The sequence below is a fragment of the Hordeum vulgare genome, chromosome 3H, assembly GCF_904849725.1.
Source record: "Hordeum vulgare subsp. vulgare chromosome 3H, MorexV3_pseudomolecules_assembly, whole genome shotgun sequence".
Lineage (NCBI taxonomy): Eukaryota > Viridiplantae > Streptophyta > Magnoliopsida > Poales > Poaceae > Hordeum > Hordeum vulgare.
In genome coordinates, this window is record NC_058520.1 from 138,379,904 (window position 1) to 138,387,005 (window position 7,102).

General features: G+C 50.5%; 1 pseudogene; it reads right to left on the minus strand.

The window, feature by feature from the left end:
- Nucleotides 1–227: 227 nt before the first annotated feature.
- Nucleotides 228–1,910, minus strand: LOC123441579 (annotated as a pseudogene).
- Between the last annotated feature and the right edge of the window lie 5,192 nt (nucleotides 1,911–7,102).

Consider the following 7,102-nt stretch of genomic DNA (forward strand, 5'->3'; position numbering starts at 1 on the left):
TGACAAAGATTGATCATAACATCCAGGGTGTATTAGTATAAGGTCAGATACGAATCATCACTAAATATATTTACCACAAACAAGAAACGTGGTTTTCCAATGTAAGAATAACACTGAAATTGCTCTGATTAATATTAATGCTTGTACCTCATCTGGCTCCCTAACATTCTCGTCGAAGTTCTTCTCATATTGTTACGAAGATGCGCCTTTGGTTCCTTCCTCTTGGATCAGTGGTATGCATGCACGGTGCCATTTCTTCTCGGAGGTCTACCAGGAATAGACCCTGGCTTGAACCTTGACGCCTCATGCCTCGCAAGCTCCGGCGGCACGGGACTATTGCTCTGCACAAGCATCTGCTTAAGTTCATAGAAAATGTCAGTGTCCTCCATGGTCAAAAACGATGTCGAGAGCCCCTTCTTCCGGGCACGTCCGGTCCTCCCGATACGATGCGTGTACAGATCGATCGAGCTGGGCATCTCGTAGTTGATCACGTGAGCGACCTCCGGGACGTCAATGCCGCGGGCGGCCAGGTCGGTGGCCACGAGCGCGTTGAACCTGCCGTTCCTGAACCCGTCGAGGTTGTCCTTCCTCTCGTCCTGCGGCTTCCCCCCGTGCAGCGCCGTCACCCTGCTCAACCCCGCGTATTCCAAATCATTGGTCAGCTTCTCCACGGAGTTCTTCGTGTTGCAGAACACAATGGCCGTCCTTCTGTCCTTGCCGAGGTCAGCGAGGATCCTCGTCAGCCGTGGCATCTTCTCTTGCACTTCACCATGACCACGTTCTGGGCTACGAGGTCCGCCGCCTTGCCGGCGAAGCCGACCGTGACGGCCACCGGGTTCCGGAGGTACTTCCTGGCAAGCCGCTCCATGGCCAGCGGCATGGTGGCGCTGAACATGTGGGTCGTCATGTATGTCCTCGCCTCGTCCAGCTCCTCATCCGCGTTCTCCGGTTTCAGGTGGCTCGGCGGCATCTCGTCGAGCACGCCGACGACCTGCGGCTTGAACCCCATGTCGATCATCCTGTCGGCCTCATCGAGCACCATGTAGTTGTACCGGTTGAGTATGGCGTACCTGCTCTCCAGGCAGTCGAGGAGCCTATCCGGCGTCGCAACGATGACCTCGCACCCCCGCTCGAGCATGCTCGCCTGCTTCTGGATCGTCGACTGGTCGTCCGCCTTGCCACCCACGATGGACACGACCCTGATGCCTAGGCATGCCGCGAGCTTCACCGTCTCCCTCTCGATCTGCTGCGCCAGCTCCCGTGTCGGCGCCAGGACGAGCGCGTACGGGCCCTCGTCCGCCTTGCTGTGGCTGGTATGGGGTGGCATGCCGGCGATGTAGGCCAGCATGGGGAGCACGAAGGCGGCGGTCTTGCCGGAGCCGGTTTGGGCGACGCCGATGACGTCGCGCCGCTGGAGGCCGAGCGGCACGGCGGCCATCTGGATCGGTGTGGGCTTTCTGTATCCGACCCTGTCGACGTTCCGGAGCAACTCGGCGCCGAGCCTGCTCTTCGCCCAACTCTGCATGGGCCGGGGCACGCGGGAGCCCCCTGTAGGACATGCCAAAGTCCTTGCGCAGGATCCGTCAGTCGCGCTCCATCATCTCGTCGGCGCGCTTGTCCGTCCAGTGCATGTCCACGCGCATGTCCAGGGCGTCGTACGTCGCCGCGGCGCCGGCACCGTAGTCCTTCTGGAGCGCGGCCGCCGCGACCTTCTTCTGCTCGCGCCGGTCGATGCCGGCGAGGAAGCCGCGGCCATAGAGCAGTAGCGCGCCGTGCGCTGGCTGGTTGTTGGCGGCGTCGACGCGGCTGGTGTCGTCCGTCCTCGCCCAGTCGAAGCGGAACTTATCCCACGGCTTGGCGACCACGATGGGTCCGGCGTCCCTGCCGAGGCCAACGCGAGAGGGGGGCATGGCGGATGGGCAAGGGAGATGGGGGAGATGGGGACGTGGGAGGTGCGTGAGTGGGTTGTTGGATGAATCTCGTACGTGGGTTGAAATATAATTAGGGCATTTTTTAGTGAACCGGTTTTTTCTTTATTTAATCGCCTGGTTTATGAAGGGATGGAAAAACATCGGTGGAACTGCCAGCGACAGGAGGTGGAGGTGGGGAGCTAACGAGAGGTCGAACCATCCCGCTGGTTGAACCATCACGACGGCACGTCCTGCTTTAATAGTAGAGATGAATCTCGTACGTGGGTTGAGATATAATTAGGGCATTTTTTAGTGAACCGGTTTTTTCTTTATTTAATCGCCTGGTTTATGAAGGGATGGAAAAAAATCGGTGGAAGTGCCAGCGACAGGAGGTGGAGGTGGGGAGCTAACGAGAGGTCGAACCATCCCGCTGGTTGAACCATCACGACGGCACATCCTGCTTTAATAGTAGAGATTTGTGCTTATATCTCTGCATTTCCATGTATAGAATGATGATAACGAAAGCCAAGATGACGTCGTAGAGGTAATTTTCATTTCTTCCGACTCAACTTCTCCTTCGCCTAAGCCGGCCAGGCGAGTTTGTGGGAAAGTTCCCATTGTTGGAAATATGCCCTAGAGGCAATAATAAAATGGTTATTATCATATTTCCTTGTTCATGATAATCGTCTATTGTTCATGCTATAATTGTATTAACAGGAAACAGTAGTACATGTGTGAATAAATAGATCACAATGTGTCCCTGGCAAGCCTCTAGTTGGCTAGCTCGTTAGTCAATAGATGATCATGGTTTCCTGGTCATGGGCATTAGATGTCATTGATAACGGGATCACATCATTGGGAGAATGATGTGATGGACAAGACCCAATCCTAAGCGTAGCACTAGATCGTATTGTTCGTATGCTAAAGCTTTTCTAATGTCAAGTGTCTTTTCCTTCGACCGTGAGATTGTGCAACTCCCGGATACCGTAGGAGTGCTTTGGGTGTATCAAACGTCACAACGTAACTGGGTGACTATAAAGGTGCACTACGGGTACCTCTGAAAGTGTCTGTTGGGTTGGTACGAATCGAGATCGGGATTTGTCACTCTGTGTGACGGAGAGGTATCTCTGGGCCACTCGGTAGAACATCATCATGAGCTCAATGTGACTAAAGGAGTTAGTCACACGATGATGTGCTACGGAACGAGTAAAGAGACTTACCGGTAACGAGATTGAACAAGGTATAGGTATACCGACGATCGAATCTCGGGCAAGTTCTATACCGACAGACAAAGGGAATTATATACGGGATTGATTGAATCCTTGACATCGTGGTTCATCCGATGATACCATCGTGGAGCAAGTGGGAGCCACCATGGGTATCCAGACCCCGCTGATGGTTATTGGCCGGAGAGGTGTCTCGGTCATGTCTACTTGTCTCCCGAACTCGTAGGGTCTACACACTTAAGGTTCGATGACGCTAGGGTTATAGGGAATTGTTATACAAGGTTATCGAAAGTTGTTCGGAATCCCGTATGAGATCACGGACGTCAAGAGGAGCTCCGGAATGATCCGGAGGTAAAGATTGATATATAAGACGGATGGTTTCGGACACCGGAAGTGTTTCAGGCGTCACCGGTAACATACCGGGACCACCGGGACCACCGTAGGTGGCCCCGGGGGTCCACCGGAAGGGGGCAACGGCCCCGGGAGTCTAGATGGGCCAAGTGCGGGAGGGAACCAGCCCCTAGGTGGTCTGGTGCGCCCCCCACACTTAGCCCATGGTGCAAGAAGAGGGGAGAGGGGGGAAACCCTAGCGCGGGTGGGCCTAAGGCCCACTAGAAGGGTGCGCCACCCCTCCTCCCCTCCTGGCCGCCGCACCTCCCCCCATCTAGGGCTGCCACCCCTCCCAGGAGAGGGAACCCCTCAAGGGGGCGCAGCCCCTGCCTCCTCCTATATATAGTGGGCACTTTTGGGCTTTTGAGGATACAGTTTTCCCTCTCCCTCGGCGCAGCCCTGCTCTTCTTTCTCCTCCTCTCTGTCGGTGCTTGGCGAAGCCCTGCCGGGAGACCTCGTCTCTCCATCGACACCACGCCGTCGTGCTGCTGGAGATCTTCCCCAACCTCTCCCTCCTCCTTGCTGGATCAAGGTGTGGTAGACGTCACCGGGCTGCACGTGTGTTGAACGCGGAGGTGTCGTAGTTTGGCACTAGATCGGAATCACACCGCGATCTGAATCGCCGCGAGTATGACTCCATCAACCGCGTTCTAGTAACGCTTATGCTTAGCAATCTTCAAAGGTATGAAGATTCACTCACCCCTCTCTCGTTGCTGGTCTCTCCATAGGAAGATCTGAATATGCGTAGGAAGTTGTTTAAACTTATGCTACGTTACCCAACAGTGGCATCCGAGCCAGGTTTTCTATGCGTATATTCTATGCACGAGTTGAACACAAAAGGTTGTGGCGATGATTTGTCAATTGCTTGCCGCTACTAGTCTTATTCTTTTTCGGCGGTATTGTGGGATGAAGAGGCCCGGACCGACATTACACGTACGATTACGTGAGACTCGTTCCACCGACAGACATGCACACTGTGCATAAAGGTGGCTAGCGGGTGTCTGTCTCTCCTACTCTAGGCGGATTGGATTTGATGAAAAGGGTCCTTATGAAGGGTAAATAGCTTTGGAATATCATCGTTATGGCTGTCACGTAGGTAAGAAAGCGTTCTTGCTAGAAACCCAAATCAGCCACGTAAAACTTGCAACAACAATTAGAGGACGTCTAACTTGTTTTTGCAGGGTTTGACATGTGATGTGATATGGCCAAAGTTGTGATGTTGCATGTATGATGTATGAGATGATCATGTTATTGTAACAGGTTTCACGACTTGCATGTCGATGAGTATGACAACCGGCAGGAGCCATAGGAGTTGTCTTAATTTATTGTATGAGATGCAACGCCATGTGCTTACTACTTTTACTTCATTGCTAACGGTTAGCTATAGTAGTAGTGATAGTAGTAGTTGACGTGACGACTTCACGGAGACACGATGATGGAGATCATGATGATGGAGATCATGGTGTCACGCTGGTGACAATGATGATCATGCGATGCCTAAAGATGAAGATCGAAAGAGCAAAGATGATAATGGCCATATCATGTCACTATATGATTGCATTGTGATGTTTATCATGTTTTTCATCTTATTGCTTAGAACGACGGTAGCATAATAAGCTGATCCCTCTTAAAATTTCGAGAACGTATTCCCCTAAGTGTGCACCGTTGCGAAGGATCGTTGTCTCGAAGCACCACGTGATGATCGGGTGTGATAGATTCTAACGTTCGCATACAACGGGTGTAAGCCAGATTTACACACGTGAAACACCGAGGTTGACTCGATGAGCTTAGCATGTACAGACATGACCTCGAATACAAGAGACCGAAAGGTCGAACATGAGTCGTATGGTTGAATACGATCAGCATGAAGTTGCTCACCATGGTGACTATTCCGTCTCACGTGATGATCGGACACGGGTTAGTCAACATGGATCATGTATCACTTAGATGACTAGAGGGATGTCAATTTAAGTGGGAGTTCATACTTAATTTGATTAAATGAACTTAATTGTCATGAATTTAGTCTAAAAGATGTCTTTATAAATATTGTAGATGGCCAACGTCAACCTCAATTTCAACGCATTCCTAGAGAAAAACAAGCTGAAAGATGATGGTAGCAACTATGGGGATTGGGTTCGCAACTTGAAGCTCATCCTTGAAGCAGCTAAAAAGGCTTATGTCTTTGATGCGCCGCTAGGTGACCCTCCCGCTCCTGCAGCAGCTCAGGACATTCTGAATGTCTTGCAAACGCGGAGTGATGACTAGTCTCTGGTTAGGTGTGGCATGTTATACAGTTTAGAAACGGGGCTCCAAAGTCATTTTGAGCAACACGGTGCATATGAGATGTTCCAAGAGCTGAAGCTAGTTTTTCAAGCTCATGCCCGTGTCGAGAGATATGAAGTCTCCGACAAGTTATTTAGCTGTAAGATGGAGGAGAACAGTTCTGTCAGTGAGCACATACTCAAAATGTCTGGGTTACACGGTCGTCTGACTTCACTTGGAGTCGAACTTCCGGATGATGCTATAATTGATAGCATCCTCCAGTCTCTCCCACCAAGCTACAAAGGTTTTGTGCTGAACTACAACATGCAAGGGATGGAGAAGACCATTCTCGAGTTGTACTCTATGCTCAAGTCTGCAGAAGTAAAAATCAAGAAAGAGCATCAAGTGTTGATGGTCAACAAGACAACTAGTTTCAAGAAGGGCAAGGGTAAGAAGAACTTCAAGAAAGACGGCAAAGCTGTTGTCGCGCCCGGTAAGCCAGATTCTAGGAAGCAGAAAAAGAATGGACCCAAGCGTGAGACTGAGTGCTTCTATTGCAAGGGAAAAGGTCACTGGAAGCGGAACTGCCCCAAATACTTAGCGGACAAGAAGGCCGGCAACGTTAAAGGTATATGTGATATACACATTATTGATGTGTACCTTACCAACGCTCGTAGTAGCTTCTGGGTATTTGATACCGGTGTTGTTACTCACATTTGCAACTCAAAGCAGGAACTGCGGAATAAGCGGAGACTGGCCGAGGACGAGGTGACGATGCACGTCGGGAATGGCTCCAAGGTCGATGTGATCGCTGTCGGCACGCTACCTCTACATCTACTGTCGGGATTAGTTTTAAACCTTAATAATTGTTATTTAGTACCAGCTTTGAGCATGAATATTGTATCAGGGTCTTGCTTAATGCGAGACGGCTACTCATTTAAGTCAGAGAATAATGGTTGTTCTATTTATATGAGTGATATGTTTTATGGTCATGCTCCGTTGGTGAATGGTTTATTCTTGAAGAATCTCGATCATGATGTTACGCATATTCATAGTGTAAGTACCAAAAGATGTAAAGTTGATAATGATAGTCCCACATACTTGTGGCACTGCCGCCTTGGTCATATCGGCGTTAAGCGCATGAAGAAGCTCCATACTGATGGACTATTAGAGTCTCTTGACTTTGAATCATTTGACACATGCGAACCGTGCCTCATGGGCAAGATGACTAAGACTCCATTCTCAGGAATAATGGAGAGAGCAACCGACTTATTGGAAATAATACATACTGATGTGTGTGGTCCAATGAACGTT